Source organism: Canis lupus, chromosome 15 (assembly GCF_011100685.1).
Source record: "Canis lupus familiaris isolate Mischka breed German Shepherd chromosome 15, alternate assembly UU_Cfam_GSD_1.0, whole genome shotgun sequence".
NCBI lineage: Eukaryota > Metazoa > Chordata > Mammalia > Carnivora > Canidae > Canis > Canis lupus.
The window spans coordinates 17,413,783-17,435,620 of NC_049236.1; the positions used below are offsets into that span (position 1 = coordinate 17,413,783).

At 39.3% G+C, this 21,838-nt stretch overlaps 1 long non-coding RNA gene across 2 annotated transcripts in view; it reads right to left on the reverse strand.

Moving 5' to 3' along the window:
* Window positions 1–20,366, reverse strand: part of LOC119877022 — a 35,152-nt gene extending 14,786 nt beyond the window's left edge. For both annotated transcript variants that reach the window (XR_005370329.1, XR_005370330.1), the window contains exons 1-2: window positions 20,229–20,366; window positions 17,979–18,146 (exon numbers count right to left, since the gene is read on the reverse strand). This is a non-coding gene — a long non-coding RNA (uncharacterized LOC119877022). The remainder of the gene's footprint in view (window positions 1–17,978; window positions 18,147–20,228) is intronic.
* Window positions 20,367–21,838: the final 1,472 nt, after the last annotated feature.

Below are 21,838 nucleotides of genomic sequence, written 5' to 3' on the forward strand. Positions count from 1 at the left end.
GTATCTGAAACTCCACCTAATATTAGGATTTACTCTTAAAATCCCGAAAGCTGGTCCCGTAAGAGCTTGACTGGCTCCTACTAGGGTGAGCGAGGGGAGTAGCATCCCTGGCAAGGCCGCGCCCCCCTCGTTCCGTGGCATCTGCACGAGGCCCTCCCCGACAGCAGCGTCCCGAGGACCAGGCCGGAGGCGGGGGCGTCGGGGCTGGAGGGCAGTGGGGTCAGCAGGCACCTGCAGGGACCGGAAGCTCCCACTCTGTACATTCGTGGGCTGCAACATCCCTTTCTCTAACGTTCCTCTTTCTTAGCAAAATTAAGTGTCTTGGGAATCATTTGGATTGTGCTGGGCGGGCGGGACCGAAGGGCATCAGGAGGCCCAACAACATGGCGGCAGGCGTCCATCTTGTCGCCGCCGCCTCGGGCCTTGCGCGCCAGCAGCCGACGCCCAAGGACACATCATCAGTGGGAGACGGGACGCTGACCTCACCTGACCCCCAGCGGGGCCTGAGCAGTCATCCCCCACCTGCTCCAACAGGAACGGGCCCTCACACCTGTCACCCCTAGGACGCCCCGCCCCCCCTTAGGGAGCTCCGTGTGCTCCCTCTGTGCCATCTCCCCGGGGTCAGAGCTGGGTTAGACCCAAGGGAAGAGGTGGACGGGGCCTGAGGGCCAGAGCTTGCTCTTTCTACGCTGTCAGGTCTGCTGCAGAAATTCAGGAGATCTGGGAATTTATTTATTAATTTACTCATTCTTTTATTTATTTATTCACTTTTTAGATTTAATTCTAGGTCATTAACATACAGTGCAATATTGGGTTCAGGAGTAGAATTTAATGATTCATCACATGCATACAACAGCTAGTAAAGGAGTCTAAGGATTTTTTGTTCTTTTTTTTTTAAAGATTTTATTATATTTTTTTATCTTTTAAGTAATCTCTACCCCCAGAGTGAGGCTGGATCTCACAACCCAAGATCAAGATGGCCTACCAGCTCTTCTAGCCAGGTTCCCCTGAAGTGAAATTCTTAAAATAGATAATTATTTGGAGATAGTGAGTGATGAGGGAACAGGGCTAGCTGAGGACAAAGCACAAGCTGATATCCCACAAATGACCCCCACCCGGGGTGGGATCTGTGCAGCATCCTTTAGGAAGTTTCCAATTGTCTTAAAGTTAATGTCCTGCTAGAGGGAAAAGTGCTCTTTAACTGGAGAATGGCTAGGTCTCCAGTATCTTGTAGGTCCTCCTTATCTAATGAAAATCCTTCTGAAATCTCCCTTTTCCTTACCTCCCCCACTGGCCACTATATAGTCAGCCACTCCTTGCAAGCCCAGGGCAGCCGCTCTGCCTGCCCTTGGGTTCTGTCCCCAGGCTTTAATAAAACCACCATTTTGCACCAAAGGCATCCCATGAATTCTTTCTTCGTCATTAGCTCCGGACCTCACTTGTATTCCAAAACTTCTTCAGTAAGCATGTAGAGAAAAATCTCTTATAAAATTTCTCAGACTGGGGGCCTGGGTGCCTCAGTGGTTGAGCATCTGCCTTTGGTTCAGGGCGTGGTCCTGGGGTCCTGGGATCGAGTCCCCCATCTGGCTCCCCACAGGGAGTCTTCTCTCTCTGCCTGTGTCTCTGCCTCTCTCTGTGTGTCTCTCATGAATGAATAAATAAATAAAATCTTAAAAATAATTTCCCAGACCAATTCATAGCTTTGTAAACAGTTTTGGAAGTAAAGCATTTATGTTGTTAAAATTGATCCATTAAAAAGTTGATAAAGTAAACTGAAAGAAAGTCAACATTTTTCCCACCTGAAAAATTTATGTCATTTACATAATGCTTTGTATTTTCTTTTAAATACACTCTACCCTGTATTTGATGGACGGTTTCTGATGTAGTCAAGTTTCAAAGGGAAAATACAGAGTATCCCGACTTTACATTATTTTCCTCAAAAAGACCCAAGCAAGTTTAACTTGGAAGTCATTCTAGATATTTTTATTTTTAGATTTTGTTTTTAGATTTATTTTAGATTTTTAGATTTATTTTTAGATTTTTATTTTTAGATTTATATTTAGATTTAGAAGGCTAGTGACTTGGGCCTTCACTTTTTTCCCACTAATTTCACATCTTAACTAGAACCGTAACTCAATTGGTACCTAAAACACTGAGCCAGATACTGAAATATTATGGTGAGACTGAAAAATATAGTTCTATATTTTTAAAATGTGGTTGTCAGAAATGAATTATCTGAAGAAAACTGGGAAGAGAGAGACACTCCTCATCATTTGCATTAATTGGTTTCTAAACAGGTGCAAAAGTCTGACACAACCAGCCAAGGTGGGTAGGGCAATGATATTGTCCACCTTTCATAGATTCCAGCCCTTTAGTTAGGACAGTCCTATACACCAATCACGCACAATATTTTGGGAAACAATCTTACTCTACCTAGGCTTGTAATTTTGACTCATATATCTAACTTTATTTTCTTTTTTAAAAAATTAAATTCAATTAATTAACGTAAAATGTGTTATTTATGTCGGAGGTAGAGGTCAGTGATTCATCAGGCTTATGTAAGACCCAGTTCTCATTGCATCCCGTGCACTCTTCAATGTTCATCACCCATTTATCCCATCCCCTATCCCCCCTCCCCTCCAGCAGCCTTCAGTTTGTTTCCTATGGTTAGGAGTCTCTTATGGTTTGTCCCCATCTCTGATTTTGTCTTGTTTTTATTTTTTTTCCCTTCCCCTATGATCCTTTGTTTTGTTTCTTAAATTTCACCTAAGAGTGAGACCATATGATAATTGCCTTTCTCTGATTGATTATTTTGCTTGGTATAATTTCCTCTATTTCCACCTATCTCCTTGCAAAAGGCAAGATTTCATTTTTTTGATCATTATTCCATTATATATATGGAATTATTCAAATATATATATATATATACCATATCTTCTCTATCCACTCATCTGTCAATGGACATCTGAGCTCTTTCCATAGTTTGGCTCTTGTGGACACTGCTGCTATAAACACTGGGGTGCAGGTGTCCCTTGAGATCACTATGTTTGTATCTTTGGGGTAAATGCTTAATAGCACGATTGCTGGCTTGTAGGATAGCTGTATTTTTAAGTTTTTGAGGAACCCCTTTACTGTTCTCCACAGTGGCTGCACTAGTTTGATTTCCCACCAACAGTATGAGAGGGTTCGCCTTTCTCTGCAGCCTCACCAATATCTGTTGTTTCCTCAGTTGTGAATTTTAACCATTGTGACCAGTGTGAGGTGGTATCTCATTGTGGTTTTCATTTCTGTTTCCCTGATGCCAAATGGTGTGGAACATTTGGTCATGTGTCTGTTGGCCGTTTGTATGCCTTCCTTTGAGAAATGTCTGTTCTTGTCTTCTACCTTGTTCTTCTATTTCTTGGCTGGATTTTTTGTTTTTGTGGGTGTTGAGTTTGATAAGTTCTTAAAATTTAAATTCAATTTTCCAATATACGGTATAACACAAAGTGCTCATCACATCATATGCCCTCCTTAATGCCCAACACCCAGTTACACAATTTGGATAGTAGTCCTTTATCAGATAAGACATTTGCAAATATCTTCTCCAGTTATGTAGGTTGCTTTTGGGTTTTGTCCACCGTTTCCTTTGCTATGCAGGCTTTATATCGTGATGAAGTCGCAATGGTTCATTTTTGCCTTTGTTTTTCTTGCCTTTGGAGACATGTCTAGCAAGAAATTGCTGTGGCCGAAGTCACAATGGTTGCTGCCTGTGTTCTACCTTAAGATTTGGATGGATTCCTATCTCGTGTTTAGGTCTTTCGTCCATCTTGAGCCCATTTTTGTTTATGGTGTGAGGAAATTGTTCAGTTTCATTCTTCTGCACGTGGCTGACCAATTTTCTGAATACCATTTGTTGAAGAGACTGTCTTTTTTCCAGTAGATTGTCTTTCCTGCTTTGTTGAATATTAGTTGACCATGAGTTGAGGGTCCACTTCTGGATTCTCTATTCTGTTCCATTGATCTATGTGTCTGTTTTTTGCCAGGACCACACTGTCTTGATGACCACAGCTTTGTAGTACAACCTGAAATCCGGCATTATGATGCCCCGGCTCTGCTTTTCTTTTTTAATATTCCCCAGGCTATTCAGGGTCTTTTCTAATTCTACACAAATGTTAAGATGATTTGTTCCAACTCCCTGAAGAAAGTCCATGGTATTTTGATAGGGATTGCATTAAATGTGTAAATTATCCACGTTGCATTGACATTTTCACAGTATTAATTCTTCCAATCTATGAGCATGGAATATTTTTCCATCTCATTGTGTCTTCCGCAATTTCTTTCAGAAGTGTTCTGTAGTTTTTAGGGTATAGATCCTTTACCTCTTTGGTAAGGTTTATTTCTAGGTATCTGATGCTTTGGGGTGCAATAGTAAATGGGATTGACTCCTTAATTTCTCTTTATTCAGTCTCATTGTCAGTGTATAGAAATGCCACTGATTTCTGGGCATTGATTTTGTAGCCTGCCATGCTGCCAAATTGCTGTATGAGTTATAGCAATCTTGGCATGGAGTTTTTTGGATTTTCTATATACAGTATTATGTCATCTGCAAAAAGGGAGAGTTTGACTTCTTCTTTGCCAATTTGAATGCCTTTTATTTCATTTTGTTGTCTGATTGCTGAGGCTGAGGACTTCTAGTCCTATGTTGAATAGCAGTAGTGAGAGTGGACATCCCTGTCTTGTTCCTCATCTTAGGGGAAAGGCTCTCAGTATTCCCCCATTGTATGATATTTGCTGTGGGCTTATAATAGATGGCTTTTAGGATGCTGAGGAATGTTCCCTCTATCCCAACAGTCTGAAGAGTCTTGATTAGGAATACATGCTGTATTTTGTCAAATGCTTTCTCTGCATCTATTGAGAGAATATGGTTCTTGTTTTTTCTCTTACTGATATGATCACTCACATTGATTGCTTTACAAGTGTTGAAGCAGCCTTGCATTCTGGGGATAAATGACACTTGGTCATGGTGAAGAGTCTTCTTAATGTACTGTTGGATCTTATTGGCTAGTGCCTTGTTGAAAACTTTTGTATCTGTGTTATCAGGGATATTGGTTTATAATTCTCTTTTCCGGTGGGGTCTTTGGTTTTGGAATGGGGTCTTCATCTGGTTTTGGAATGAAAGTGATGCTGGCCTCATAGAATAAGTTTGGAAGTATCCCATCCCTTTCTATCCTTCAGGACAGCTTTAGTAGAATAGCTATTGTTTCTTCTTTAGACGTTTGATAGAATTTCCCTGGGAAGCCATCTGGCCCTGGACTTTTGTGTCTTGGGAGGTTTTTGATGACTGCTTCAATTTCCTCCCTGGTTATAGGCCTCTTCAGGTTTTCTATTTCTTCTTGTTCCAGTTTTGGTATTTTGTGATTTTCCAGAAATGTGTCCATTTCTTTAGATTGCCTAATTGATTGGTGTATAGTTGCCCATATTATGTTTTTAAAATCATTTGTATTTCCTTGGTATTGGTTGTGATCACTCCTGTTTCGTTCATGATTTTATTAATTAGAGTCTTTTCTCTTTTGTTTTTAATAAGGCTGGCTAATGGTTTATCTGTCTTCTTAATTCTTTCAAAGAACCAACTCCTGGTTGTGTTGATCTGGTCCACAGTTCTGGTCTCTATCTCACTGAGTTCTGCTAGAATCTTTATTAACTCTCTTCTTCTGCTGGGTGTAGTTTTTATTTGCTGTTCTTTCTCCAGTTCCTTTAGGTGCAAGGTTAGCTTGTGTATTTGAGCTTTCTCCAATTTTTTAAGGGATGCTTGTATTACGATGTATTTCCCTCTCAGTACTGCTTTTGCCATATCCCAAAGATTTTGAACGGTTGTATCTTCATTCTCATTAGTTTCCATGAATCTTTTTAATTCTTCTCTAATTTCCTGGTTGATCCTTCCACCTTTTAGCAGGATGCTCTTTCACCTCCACGTGTTTGAGTTTCTTCCAAATTTCTTCTTGCGATTGAGTTCTAGTTTCAAAGCATTATGGCCTGAAGATATGCAGGGGACAATCCCAATCTTTTGGTATTAGTTAAGACCTGATTTGTGACCCAGTATGTGATCTATTCTGGAGAAAGTTCCATGTGCACTTGAGAAGAATGTGTATTTGGTTGTGTTTGGATGTAAAGTTCCATCTGGTCCAGTGTATCATTTAAAGCTCTTGCTTGTTAGAGATGTTGTGCTTAGAAGATCTGTCATTTACAGAAAGTGCCATGTTGAAGTCTCCCAGTATTAGTGTATTATCTAAGGATGACGTTTCTTTGGTTATTAATTAATGAATATACTGGCAGCTCCCACATTAGGGGCATAAAATTCATGACTGTTAGTTCCTCTTGTTGGATAGATCCTTTCAGTATGATATACTGCCCCTCTTCATCTCTTACTACAGTCTTTGGGATAAATTTAATTTATCTGATATGAGGATGGCTACCCCTGCTTTCTTATGAGGACCATTTGAATAGTAAATGGTTCTCCAACCTTTTATTTTCATGCTGTAGGTGTCCTTATGTCTAAAATGAGTCATTTGTAGACAGCAAATAGGTGGGTCTTGCTTTTTTATCCAGTCTGAAACCCTATGCCTTTTGATAGGATCAGGAAGCCCATTCACTTTCAGAGTTACTATTGAAAGATATGAATTTAGTGTCATCATAATACGTATTCAGTCCCTGTTTTTGTGGATTGTTTGTTTTGATTTCCTCTTTCTTTTACAGGGTCCCCCTTAATATTTCTTGCAGGGTTGGTTTGGTGGTCACATATTCTTTCAGGTTCTGCCTATCTTGGAAGCCCTTTCTCTCTCCTTCTACCCTGAATGAAAGCCTTGCTGGAAAGAGTATTCTTGGCTGCATGTTCTTCTCATTTAGGACCCTGAATATATCCTGCAGCCCCTTCTGGCCTGCTAGATCTCTGTGGAGAGGTCTGCTCTTAATCTGTTATTTCTCTCTATATAAGTAAAGACTCTCTTGTCTCTCCTTGCTTTAAGGATTTTCTCTTTATCTCTGGAATTTGCAAGTTTCACTATTAAATATCAAGGTGATGAATGGTTTTTATTGACTTTAGGGGGGACTTCTCAATCTCCTGGATCTGAAAGCCTGTTTCCCTCCCCAAATTAGGGAAGCTCTCAGCTATTATGTTTTCAAATATGCTTTCTGGTCCTCTGTCCATCTCCGCATCCTCTGGAACCCAATTAAATGTAGATTTTTTTCCTTCTGAAGCTGTCATTTATTTCCCTTAACCTAACCTCATGGTCTGTTAATGGTTTTTCTCTTTTTTCCTCAGCTTCCTTCCTTGCCATCTACTTGTCTTATATGTCACTCACTTGTTCTTCTACCTCATTAACCCTGTCATTAGGACCTCAAGTTTGGATTGCATCTCATTTAATTGAATTTTAATTTCAGTCTGATTAGGTCTAAATGCTGCAGTTTGAAGTCTCTCAAATCCTTTATGCTTTTTTCCAGAGCCACCAGTAGCTTTATGATTGTGCTTCTGAATTGGCTTTCTGCATTGAATTGTAATCTCAATTCTGTAACTCTGTGTCAGAGAGGACTGTTTCTGATTCTTTCTTTTGTAGTGAGTTCTTCTTTCTAGTCATTTTGCTCAGTGCAGAGTGGCTGTATGAGCAGGCTGAGTCAAGAATATCAACCGCGACCTAGTATATTTTACCTTAGATGATTCTGATGAAGTCAGAGACCAGAAATTGGAAACAAAGATCAGAACAAAATAAAACAAAAGGACCACTAAAGTGAAAAACAAATTTTAAAGCAAAGTCGTAAGAAATAAAAGGCCAGGAATCCTAAAGAAGATGAGAAAAACTAGAACGGAAAGAAAAAGAAAAAAGAAAAAAAAGAAGAAGTAGAAAAAAACGGGGACTGGGAGAAGGTGGTGAAGAAGTTGTAATGGAGGGAGAATGTAGTCTACCTGAGGGGTTCTAGAGGGTGATCCTCTTGTTTCTGAGTATATTAACTTCTGTATGTTAGAAGATGCTCTGTCCCAAATTTATACAAACCAGAAATACTTGTAGGGGGCCCAGCCATTGACCACCAAAACATAAGTGAGATAAAAGAGAGGAGCAGAATGGCCATGAGGAATCTCACAGAATGAACCAGCACGGTGTTCCACTTGGTTCTGCGTGCATACTGGTCATGATTTAGAAGGTATTAACTTTTGCCATTGTAGAACAACATGAGGCAGAGAAAACGAAACACACGAAACAAAACAAAAGAATATCTTCTATATCTCCCCAAATTAAGTTGAGTATGTTGAAGGGAATCTGGAAGGGGAAAATATATCTAGGACCTATAATTGTAGAAATATGAAAGTCAAAAAGGAAGAGTCTTAAAAATGAAGAGGTGGTAAAATATTGTAACTAAGAGGGAAAAAAGGAAAAAAAATCGGAAATTTACAGCCTGATATAAAAACGAGTTGTACTGGAAAAAGGAAGGAAAAAAAAAAAAAGGAGGGGTACCCTCTGGTTCTTTATACTGTAAATCCCTCGACTTTCCCTGGCGTTTCTCAGCGTTTTTGGGTCAAGGACTTGCTCTTCCCCTGTCCTTCCAGCTGGTCTTCTCCGGGAGGGGCTACTGTGCTGATTCTGAGGTGTGTGCACCTGGGGAGATGCCCCACCTCCTGCCACGTGCACGGCTCAGTGGGAGCTCTTTACCCCATGAGGCCCCTGCTCCCTGGCAGCCACGCTCTGTCCCAGGCACAAGGCGACACCAGGAGGGACAACACCACCGGCGGCGGCCAGCTCTCCAGCCCTGGAGTCACTCCCCCAGTATCACCCACAGCTCCCAGTCCGCACTGGCCTAGGTGCTCCCGGGGCAGGGCGCTGAGCTACACAGCTCGGGGTCCCCCGGGGCAGGAGAATCTCCACCGTCCTGTCCTCTCCCATCCCTCTGGGGTCCCCCGGGTGCGGCTCCCCAAGGAGCAGGGCGCAGTCCCCACGGATCCCCTGGCTCCCCGAGACCCCCGGGCGCTGCAGCCCTTTCCCGAGCTCCCCGGTGGGTGCGCTCTCCCCGGGCCCCTCTGGAGGCCCCGCTGCGCGCCCCCCCCCCCCAGTCCTGCGGTCCCGGGAGGGCCTTCCCTCTGGGAGGGTCCGGGTGGATTTCTACAGTCTCCGCCCCTCTGGGCCTTCTCCTGTGCCCGCCCCCAGCCCGACCCCTGGGCCCCTCCCCGTGTGGGTCTGTTTCATTTTTCCACCTTCCTACCTGCTGGAAGCGCAGACCCTTGTCCCTTGGCACTCCCGCTGCTCTCCCTGGAGATCTCAGGTCGACTTCATAGGTTTCAGGATGATTTGACAGTTATCTAGGTAAGTTGGGGGGCGGGTGCCCGGGGACCCTACTCCTCTGCCACCTTGCCGGCCTCCCTGTCTGAACTGTTGTTGCACCTCAGGTGCTCCATCGTTCGTTCATTATATTTTACAGCGATGCAGACAGCCAAACTGGCCTGCTTCCAATGGAGCTGGATGGATGGGACTTTACCAACTTTGTTACCCAAAAACTCTAATCCTGGGGTGCCTGGGTGCCTCGGTGGCTGAGCATCTGCCTTTGGGCCATGGTGTGATCCTAGAGACCCGGGGTCGAGTCCCACATCGGGCTCCCTGCAGGGAGCTGTTTCTCCCTCTGCCTGGGCCTCTGCCTCTCTCTCTGTCTGTTACTCTCATGAACAAATAAAATCTTAAAAAAAAAAAAAAACGAACAACTCCAATCCCTGGGGAAAAATATATTGCCAGTAATGTCTTTGTACTTATGTATTCATATATTTTTATTTTTAAATGAACATATATTGTTTTAGTAATTTAAAAACAGAAGAACTTTATTTTTGTTTGGATAATGAAGATTTTTTTTAACCAAATGTAACAGCATAGTCCATCTTGTTAATATTGAGATACTGTTAACATCTTCATTACACTGCCATGTTCTTATTCCTAGCATCAATGTTTTCAACAAATATATAGTCACAGTATAATGCCTTGGAGAGCATCCTGAGGCAGTAGTCTTTTCCCTAAAAAAACATTAATCCTAGCTAAATGAAGGATAAGTGACAAAACGAGTAGAAGTCTGCCTGGCTAAGATGCAGAGAAAGAACAATAAGGAAACTTAAAATCTAGAAACATAACTCATTTTTATTATGTGTATATATAAGCCTTTTGTATGTTAGATGATTATTTTCATGCTCTCTTATAAAATATTAGAGAAGTCTACCATTTTGTTCATTTCCAAATGAAAATGAAAAGTCAACTCAAAATTTAGGAATCATAATTTCAATCAGAATATTTGAGTTCTTAGAAGAGAAGTCATTGTAGCTTTGAAGATGAAAGAGGGTCATCAGAGAGAAAAATTACCAAAGAAAAGAATAAAATTTTTTCACCATCAGGCCATCCTGTTTACCTGAAGTTTTCATCATTGTTTTCCTAATTCATTTATGCGTATTAATTTCTGATGCTGATAGAAATCTATTCCCCTCAAAGTCTAATTACAATATGTTATCAAAGAAAACATAAGACTAAAGCTCTGAGCATACGAAATGCTCTAGCTCTTTAATGGATAGAATCCTAGTTTTGAAATTGAAAAGCTAATTTAAGTAAATAAATTTATGAACTCAAATATTCTACTCTAACTTTTATATTCTGAATCACAGTCAGTAATAGAGTTCTTAATGTCAGGGAATAGTCAGTGGATATCTAATAAATAATTCACCAAAGGATCATGACAGCCAATATATCCAGCTCTTCTTTATGTGTACTAAAAAAAATGGTGTAATGGAAAAGAACTCTGAATTATACGACTAACAAAAGCAGCATCCTACTAACATAATTTTAACATAAGCAGAATTAGCAAATACAGAAAACACACAAAAATGGCAAAGAAGATAATAATCTTTTTAAAATCACACAACTAGATGTCTATTGATTCCATCAACCTAGAATCCCTTTCCTCCAAGTCTGCTTTCACACTGGAGGATATAAGTTAGAGACGGGCTATGAAAACCGCTATTCGGCTGGAAACTTCCTCTGGAATGAGAGGAGGTCTCATTTAGTAACCAAACTCTGCTGTGAATTCATAAAAATTGCTCCTAAGATGTGACAAAACCTGGGGCTCTGTCACCAATATTTATTTCCATCTTAATTTCTTTGTGTTTTCACCAAATAGGGGGAGAGTGTGGTGAGAATTTAAAAACTCAAATGAGAGAAGTAATGAAGGCATTATTACTGCTGGAAATGCTTCCTACTTTAGGACAATGACCTCAGAAAGGTTGTAGAGTATGTCACTTATCTTTCACTTCTCTACATAAAATATATCTGTTGACCAACTTCCTCATGGCCGTCTTTACTTCTTTATTTCTCAAGGTGTAGATAATGGGATTAAGTAAAGGGAATATCACAGTATGGAACACAGACACAACCTTATCGAGGGAAAACGAGTCAAATGGTCGAGCATAAATGTAGATAGATGGTCCAAACATGAACACCACAATCGTGATGTGGGAATAGCAGGTGGACATGGCCCGACTGGTACTCTCACCTGAGCCTGAGTGTTTCCTCAACATGGCCAGGAGGAAGGCATAGGACATTAGGAGAGCAATGAAGCATACTACAGAGATCAGACCACTGCTAAAAATCATCACTAACTCCTCGGGGAAGGTATTGGCACAGGCAATGCGGACGACCTGCGTGATATCACAGAAGTAACTGTCTAACTCATTGGGCCCGCAGAAGGGAAGTCGGACGATGAGGACCACTTGTATTATAGAATGAATGAAGCCCCCCAACCAGGAGAGAGCCACCAGGATACAGCAGAGACGTCGATTCATGATAGTAGCATAGTGGAGAGGGCGGCAGATAGCAGCATAGCGGTCAAAGGCCATTACTGTGAGCAGGAACATCTCGGAGGCCCCAACGAAGTGCAAAAAGAAGAGCTGTGCAATGCACCCACCGAAAGAAATCCTCTTTCTTTCCACAAAGAAGTCTACGAGCATTTTAGGGGCCGTGATGGAGGAGTACCAAATGTCAAGGAAGGCCAGGTTAGCCAGCAGGAAATACATGGGTGAGGTCAGGTGAGGGTCCAGCCTGATGGTGCAAATAATAAGAACATTTCCTGGGAGGATGAACAGATAGAAGGACAGAAATATAACAAATAGGACTAGTTGTACCTCTCGAGTCTGGGATAAGCCAGTGAGAACAAATTCCGTCACCCTAGTGTAATTTGCAGGTTCCATTTCTTCGCTTGTGTAAAAGAATATGGCTATAAAAAAATAAAGAAATTACAATTATTCCAAATAGCACTTATCTAGATTTATTTTACTGCTGCTGAAATCAGCAGATTGGTCTGTATTATCATTAAGACACTGTATTAGGATACCTTTGAGCGTCCCATTTGAGGTCTGATAAGCCAAGATAGGGAAAGAGTAAGTGGTGACCCGACAATTAGAAACACTGAAACCATATGCAGCGTGGCACGTGTCTGAAACCAAAATCCCGATGTATTAATGTTATTAATTTCTACTTTTTATGAAACTCAGCAGTGCGTTAATCCTGTCCCTGTATATCTACCTTAGCAAGCAATGTGTGCAGCTACTTAGGAGAGAAACCAAATTGTACACGGGGAATGGGAGGAAAAGCAGCCTGTTCTTTCTAGATTTGTTGTTGTTGTTGAGAAATCTAGCCAACTTGGAAACACGTGATTGTGGTCTAATGGCAGTATTTTCATTTTAATCTTTAAAAAAGATGCCGGGGCTTCGAATGGAGTGAGGGGACATTTCCTCCTTCACCGAAGCCTGCACAGCAGACTCCTTGGCAGCACGCAAGCCTCCACACATGAGATGCAACAGTGCAAGGCTGTACGTGAGAACTTTTCAGGCCGTGACCAAATATCATTACCCCCCTGGCCTTGCATCTTAGCCACTGTTCCAGGAAGGTGGGGACGAGATACAGTGATTTGACGAGCGGGTGTGCTTGCCGTCCAAGCTGACCCCTCCTGCCACTTCAAGGGGACAGTGGGAATAAGGTTTTTGCGAAACTTTTACTCAAGTCCTATTAATTGAACCTACCCCAGTATTAAATAGAATAAAGCCCATCCAATAAAAATAAGATAATCACCCATTTACCACATGTTTCCTCTGTTAATAGTATAAAACCTGCCCATGAAAATAAGCAGTTCTTACAATCAACAGCCAATATTGAAGAGTTGTTTCAATTCTCCTGATGTGCTATTTTATAATACTGCCTCTCCTGAGAAGGTCAGCATAGAGAAAAACAAAGTTACCATTCTGTAAAGCCAAACAGATGGAACAGCATCCAGGCACTAAAGCTTAGATATACTATTAACTGACGAAAGGAAATCTCTTGTTTCTGCCTTGCAACCTATGACTCAATTTGTGAATAATTTTAACAAACGTAGGCTACTTCCTGATCTAATATGTTATGAATCATTCATAAAGAAGAGATGGTTCCCTACAAACAGACACACTAAGAAAAAAACGGTCCTTGCCAGCAACCTGACACAAAAGGCAAAATATAAAAACACTCAGAAAGCTCAGCATTATGGGACTATTTAGCAAAAGGGTAAATATTCCTATGTCCATGAATAGCCCAGGGTAGGTCTCAGTGATTTAATCAATCATGTTTAGTAAGATAAAGAAATTTAAAATTCTGTTTAAAATTTTAGTCAATAGTCTTTCAAAAAAAAAAAAGAAAAAAAATTTTAGTCAAGAGAAAGATAATGCTGCCAGTTTTCAATCCTCAACTTTCTTAAAAGCACACTTATCCAGATTGACATATTTCCTAGAAATCCAGAAAGCAATGGTTTTACCTTATTTACCCGAAGAAGGTTCCTAATAGCCTCCATAAAACTTTACACATGACATTGAAAGCTTTATCCCAAAGTATATAGCTTCTGCATCACTTCTATAATATTCATTTATTCAACAACTATTTAGGGAACAGCTACTCTGTGCTAACTGCTAAGAACACAACAATGGACAAAGAAGACAGTTTCTGCCTCACTGAACTTTCATTTTAAAAATATAGACAGACAACAAATTAGTAAACAAACAATAAACAAATGAACTGTAAATAAGCAAAATAAATAATTACCGCTATTAACAAGAGAAAGAGAGGGAAGTAAAGAGGGAAAGAAGATAGGTAATACATAGTAGAGGCATGGGGGTAGTGATGAGAAGCATCTTTGAACTGATGACATGTCAATTAACTTTGAAAGCAGGAGAAAAGCATTTTAGGAACAGAGAAGAGCAAATACAAAAGTCCCGTGATAGGGAAAAGTTTCTAGGAACTATAGAAGACCTGCAATTTCCTGAAGCACAAGAACAGAGTAGAGAGAGCTGAGGACCAAGTAATGTGATCTATAAAAACAAAATTAGGTTTTAACAGCTTCTAATATATTTTGGAACATATTGTTATATGGCTTATAATATAGCTTAACAAGACTTGTGACTGAGAAATATCACTGGCCACTTTGCAAATAAATTGAAGTAGGATTACACATAAAGCAACATTTATTAAGAGAAATGTTTTCTTTAGAAAATATTTAGGAGATGCAATTGGCATCTGCTAGATTTACTGCTGAATTGTAGTCATTGCTGTAATTGTACCAAAGCCACTTGGAATTTGAGCACCATAATGGAAAACTATTTAAAAAATGTAACTTATATCTTATGTATCTAAAATGAGGTTCAGGACACCTGGTTAGCTTAGCAGTTGAACCTCTGCCTTCGGCTCAAGTCATGATTCTGGGATCCTGGGATTGAGTCCCACATCAGGCTCCCCACAGGGAGTCTGCTTCTCCCTCTGCCTGTGTCTCTTCCTCTCTCTCTCTTTCTCTCTCTCTGTGTCTCTCATGAATAAGTAAATATAATCTTTTAAAAAATAAAGAGTATACAATGGAATATTACTCAGCCATTAGAAACGACAAATACCCACCGTTTGCTTCAACGTGGATGGAACTGGAGGGTATTATGCTGAGTGAAGTAAGTCAATCGGCAAAGGACAAACTTTGTATGTTCTCATTCATTTGGGGAATATAAATAATAGTGAAAAGGAATATAAGGGAAGGGAGTAGAAGTGTGTGGGAAATATCAGAAAGGGAGACAGAACATAAAGACTGCTAACTCTGGGAAACGAACTAGGGGTGGTGTAAGGGGAGGAGGGCAGGGGGTGGGGATGAATGGGTGATGGGCACTGAGGGGGGCACTTGACAGGATGAGCACTGGGTGTTATTCTGTATGTTGGTAAATTGAACACCAATAAAAAATAATTTTATTATTAAAAAAAGAAAAATAAATAAAGAGTAAAATTATTTGCAAATGACATATCAGATAAAGGGCTAGTTTCCAAGATCTATAAAGAACTTATTAAACTCAACACCAAAGAAACAAACAATCCAATCATGAAATGGGCAAAAGACATGAACAGAAATCTCACAGAGAAAAAAAAAATAAAAAATAAAAAATAAAAAAATAAAAAAAAAGAAATCTCACAGAGAAAGACATAGAAAAAAATAATAATAAAAATAAAAATACTTAAAATGAGGTTCATCCAGCACATTCAAACTATTAATAAAATTTGAATGAATCTGCCCTGAATATTTAGAAATGTTTTGTCCATGCTCTAAGAAAAGTTTGGAATTGTGCCAATATAATCTGGAGCAAGGAATTATGTTTGTGGGAAATCTGGGAAACCCTCCATGGATGCTGAGTTAGGGCATTTCCTTCCTAGGCTGCCATCTAGAAGGCATTTGCTATTCCAAGCCAGCACTTACTCTTAGAGCAGCTAGTTGGTCAGGAGGGTTTTACTTTATCCTGCCTATACTACACCTCCCATCTCTTGATACAAGCCTGTTCCTCTTTTTATTCTCTTTAAATAAAAATTGTGTATATTTAAGGTGTACAACACAATAATCTGATACATAAATACATAGTGAAATGAATACTATCACCAAGTTAATTAACAGAATCTCTTCACACAATTACCATTTTTTTTTCAGTGATAACTCCTGAAACCTAGACTCTTAGCAAATTTTTGGTCCTCAATACAGTGTAATTAATAATAGTCATTATTCTGTACATTAGATCTCCAGACTTACTCATTCATCCTACATAACTGCAATGTAGTTTTTGATCAACATCTTCCTATATCCCCCTTGTCCCTGATAATAAGCATTCTACTTCTCCATGGAAAAAGGAAATATGATATAATAATATAACAATAGTAATATACATATAATTCTGTCTTTAGAAAAAGGGACCCTATCATTTGCAACAACATGGATGAACCTGGAGGATGTTATGCTAAGTGTGAAATAAGCCAGACAAAGATCTCATGTATATGTGAAATCTAAAAAAAGCCTGTTCCTCTTTTAACATCTAGTGAATTCCCATTCTGTGCTTAATCTGCAGGGATGTAGTATCTAGAGAATGACTACAGAGATACCCAGAAGGATCAAGGCTCTCCCTACAGGTGAGTGAACTGTGAACTCACCTCAAGGGAACAAGTGCTTTAGGGAAAAGCGAGAATCTGTGCAAAACTTCTTCCTTACCAACAATGCAGTGTTCATCCATGTATCTAGCCAAGCTCTTAGTAATCACATGGAGAACAGTTATCTTGCCAATTTGAGGAATTAGGGAGGCTACCACAGATTCTAAAATAGTAAAAGATTTAAATGACTCAAAAGATACTGAGTTACCCTCATGCAAGAGGCATTTAAAAAATATTAGCTATCATCCATGACCACTACTGATTCTCTTTCCTTAGATGTGAATGAAGAAGCCAGTGTTTCCCAGAGTAAAAGTCATTCATCGTAGCCCCTCCTGGAAACCAAAAACTCACAATGGAAAGAACTTCTTTCAGACCCTGTTTCAATAACATGAGGTAGAAGGAGCAAGCTAAAACTGAGAGGCTGGGAAGATGGAAGAAAAGGAAATGTTGTGCTGATAAGGGGAAGAAAGCTGTAAAAGAAAGAGGCAGTTATTACTCTTGCATTTCTTCTGAGGATGAAAACTGCCCATCTTTATGAGTCTGCCAGTGAAGTATTCATTTACATGAACAGGCAAAATAATTTTATAAGATAAATAAATAAAATATGCATAATTAGATTCAAATGAAGGTTTATTGAAAATTCTTCCCCAGAAAAGAAAAGTACTTCAGCCTTTCAAACCTGCTGATCATGGGACTATGTTAAAGGCTATGTACGTGGTAGAGCTTTAGCCTCCCTGAGCCAGGGGACAGAGCAAAGGAGACCCTAAGAAATTGAGACTACGATCAAGTGAGGAAGGGAACCTAGAGGCAAGCATAGTAGGGAGGTACTAGATTTTTAGAAACCAGAGATATGTGGAGTTTATTTTTAAAGAATACTCTACCTCAATAAGAGACCCATGTTAGAGCAAACCATTCAAAAAAGATATTTTTAGAGCAGTAGGATAAGAAATCGCAAAGTTATTTGAAACCTTTTGTTTTATATTTATGACTTTTATATATGTTGCACACAGGAGTGCACATGTAATATCACATATTTCTTTAATTTCTCCAATATTTTTATAAAGAATTGAATTTTAGAAAGTGTAGGGTATTTATGTGACATATACATCTGTTTGAAAGGCAGCTATAAAGAACATTGAACAAGAATTAAGACACTTAGATTCCCATGATAGCTTAGCCACCAAAATCTACGTGTCCTTAGGAAGATCATTCATCTTCCCTCTACAAGTTTCTTCCTGGCAGCATAAGGAATTTCAACTAGAATTTTAACGAATAACCTAGCTGTATAATTCTAGAATTCTATGAAGATGAAAGTGGATTGAGAGTGAAGGCCCCAGAAAGGTAGATTAAGAACAATGTGAGTGACAACGCGGAGGGATGGTGACTTAATCATCACTGTGGATATACATAACATGTAAAATAAATATCTTAAATTCACTTTTCCTCTTCCTAAGATATCAAGCTTACCTCTCTTATTCGATAAGATAGTGATGAGGTAGTTTACGAAAGCATCTCACCATATAGAGGGATATGTGCAGACCAGGGATCTTGAGCCTCACAAATAAACCAGCAGTAGAGAATACCAAAATGTAGCAAGTATCTTGATTTCCTATATGCTTTGTGGCTCACAGTAAACTAGGCAAGAAGAAAGCATTAGGATTGGAGAAGGGCTGATTTCAATATGAGAGAATCATTTGCTGCTTGTGCATTTCTCTTAAAATAGACATGGAGTGTGGGTGCTTTGTTTCTAGTCACAGCTGACTAGTTACTAGCTATGTGACCTCGAGAAACTCACCCACTTCTCTCTCTTACTGTGTCCATTAGTGCGGATAGTGGAGATGGTCATAGTACCTACCTCATAGGTACTATTGTAGGGATTTTTTTTTTTTTTTTTTTTTATTGTAGGGATTAATGAGCTAATACATGTAAAGCTCAGAAAAATACCTCATAGTTCATACTTAAGTTATTATTACTGTTGTCATTAAGATGATAATGATACTTATATTCCCTTTACAAAGAAGCAAGCTCAATAGAGAAACTATTACTCTTATATATGATGTCCAAAATATTTCCCTTTAATGTCTGTTTAGACTTCTCTTATGCCCACTCTATCTCCAGCTACTCATCTTGGATCCAGAAAACTAAATCTAAGAAATTACTTAGAGAAGAGGACCAGAGCATTTGACTTCTAAGTACTACTATCTCCTCCTGCCTTCCCAGACTACAATCCTATGTGACTGTTGATAAATCACTATTGTTGGACCACTAAGAGTCCAACTCTTGGTTCAGCTCAAGTCATGATCTCATAGCTCATGATCTCATGGGTCATGAGATCAAGCCTGGCTTTGGGCTCCCCACTCAGCGAGGAGTCTGCTTTTCTCTCTCCTGCTGCCCCTTCCCCTACTGTGAACACTCTGTCTCTGTCTACAAATAAACAAATATTTTTTTAAATCACTATTGTTAAATCATCCAGCTAGTCTGAGAAGGCCTTTTTTTCCCAAAATGTCTGAAATTTTGTATGAATAATTTCTAACAAACACCAGAGAAATCTGGGCTCTCATAGTAATACTCTGTTCACAACTCAAAAAAACAAACAAAACAAAACAAAAAAAAAACTTGACGCATTGCCTTGTAGCTTTTCAGTTTATCTTTTAGCCAAAATATAACTGAAACTCTGAGCCCCGTGAAGACATGAAGCATGTCTCACTTAGATATCTATCTAGTGCCTAAGATAACTTCTGGCACATTATGGTCTTTAATATGTGTTTGTTGGATGGATGGATTTGTAAGTGAACAAACTAGTTGATGACATTATAGGAAAAAATTATCAAATACTTCTAAGATTGTTTTATTATTACATTTAGTGTTTCCTGAGCCTGCTTCATGATTCCTGATTTGTTTCCTGCAGTCGTCTTTTTAAGATGACTATTTTATCTATATTAATTTCAAATAAGAGTCTCTGCTTTTAAGTTTTTTCCTTATTCACTTCCAGAGCTGTTGCTGCTATGAACTCCAGTCCGTTCAAAATGAAACATGACAAGTCCTATCTCCCCCTTCTTCTTCACAGTGGTCATCTTGAGGAACCATATGCACTCCTGACTGACTTCACTTCAGGAGTGACAGGATTCAGGGGGGCCCGGGTGGCTCAGCAGTTGGTGCCACCTTCAGCCCAGGGCCTGATCCCTGGAGACCCAGAATGGAGTCCCGATTGGGCTCCCTGCATGGAGCCTGCTTCTCCCTCTGCCTCTCTCTCTCTGTGTCTCTCTTATAAATAAATAAATAAATAAATAAATAAATAAATAAATAAATAAATAAATAAATAAAATCTTTAAAAAAAAAGGAGTGACAAGATTCAAAATTTTGAAAGATTATTTTAATGATTTGGCACTCTCTGAAGACCCATAAATTAGAAGAACCTTCTCTGATTGAAACTGTTTAAGAATGGTTCATTCTGTAAATATGAGATGACCCAGTTATCTTCTCAATGCCCTGTTCAGCCTTGGGCTCAAAAATGCCTTACCTATTTGTACACTATGGCTAAGGTCTGCTCTATATGATTATGATCATCATGTTTCCCTTATACCTTTCCTTACCAGAAGCCTCTACTTCTTAACACTATTCTTTGAGTATTTTACAGAGTTATTCCCATTTTTACGTCTACCACATTGTCTCAAAAAATAGTTTATGTAAATAATAGAATGCCATTCTTCCACCTACCAGTTGCTGGTGAGAGTTCTGGTATAGTCAGGAACTATAGAGGGGATAGAGGTGCCTCTTTCCCCATCTACAACAGAAAGCTTTGTCTTCTAATTCTGGTATATATCAGTTCCTTCCTTGATGTAACAATGAGCTAACTAGCATCATGGGTTATGACTAAGAATTCCAATTCTCTGGAGTCCATGGCCAGCCAGCTAGGAATCAAAACACTGAGGGAATAATTTAAAAGTTGATGTGTGCATCACCCAAAGAAATGCACCTGAATTTCCCATAACAAATAAGGAAAATGGCTCATTTACCTAGATTAGAAGTAGAAAATGTTATGGTGTATGGTATGCTCTCTAGACTATGATGAGTATTTCCAATTGTGCAGTCTCAAAGGACTATGTCATTTAGAGATGTTGCATCCTTGGAAAAATGGAGATCTATCAAAATCTAATATTACATGAATTGCTTAAACTCTACTGATGTTTGCAATAAAGACCTTAAGTAATAACTCCTTAATATTTCTGACTTTTTTCAGTGTCCTCTACATGTGCTTAATGATTACCTACTATATGTCACACACCCTACACACTGTAGTAGGCACCAGGCATATAATGATGAATAAGAGAGAAACTATCCTTATTTTCCTAAATCAACTGTCCCATCTATGAATCACAAATACTTGTCAATACCTTTCACTTAGAAATGTTCTCTGACAAAGAACCTAAGAGTCTATCTCAATGGTATTTCATCAGCCTGGTCTTCATTTCACATATTTTTGACATTTTTCCTCCTAAAGTTATCTTTATATTATACACTCTGTGAAGAGCAGATAACAGAATTACCTTTAGTAAAGTTGCAGATACAAAATTAATACACAGGGGATGTATGTGTGGCTCAGTGAGTGGTTGAGTGTCTGCCTTTGGTTCAGGGTGCAATCCTCAGGTCCGGGATGGAGTCCTGCATCAGGTTCCTGTGGAGAGCCTACTCTCTCTGCCTATGTTTCTGCCTCTCTCTCTCTCTTTCTCTTTTTCTCTTTCTCTGTCTTTCATGAATAAATAAATAAAATCTTTTAAAAATTAATACACAGAAATTGGTTGCACTTATATACACTAATAACAAATAGAAAGAGAAATTAAGAAAATATCCCATTTGCAATTACATCAAAAAGAATAAAACACCTAGAAATGAACTTAACCAAAGGGGTGAAAGAACTATACTCTGAAAACTATAAAATACTGATGAAAGAAATTTATGACAATGGAAAACAAATGGAAAACTATTCTATACCCATGGGTTGGAAGAACTAATGTGGAAAAGGCCATACTACCCAAAAGACATCTGCAGATGCAATGCTATCAAAATGCCAACAGCATTTTTCACAGAACTAGAACAAAAAAATCCTAAAATGTGTATGGAACCAAAAAAAGGACCCAAAATAGCCAAAGCAATATTAAGAAAAAAGAATAAAGATAGAGGAATCATACAATCCTAGATTTAAAGATATACTAAAGTGGTAGTAATCAAAACATTTGCTGGCACAAAAACAGGTACATAAATAAATGAAACAGGATAGAGAGCCCAGAAATAAACACATGCTTATATGGTCAACTAATCTATGACAA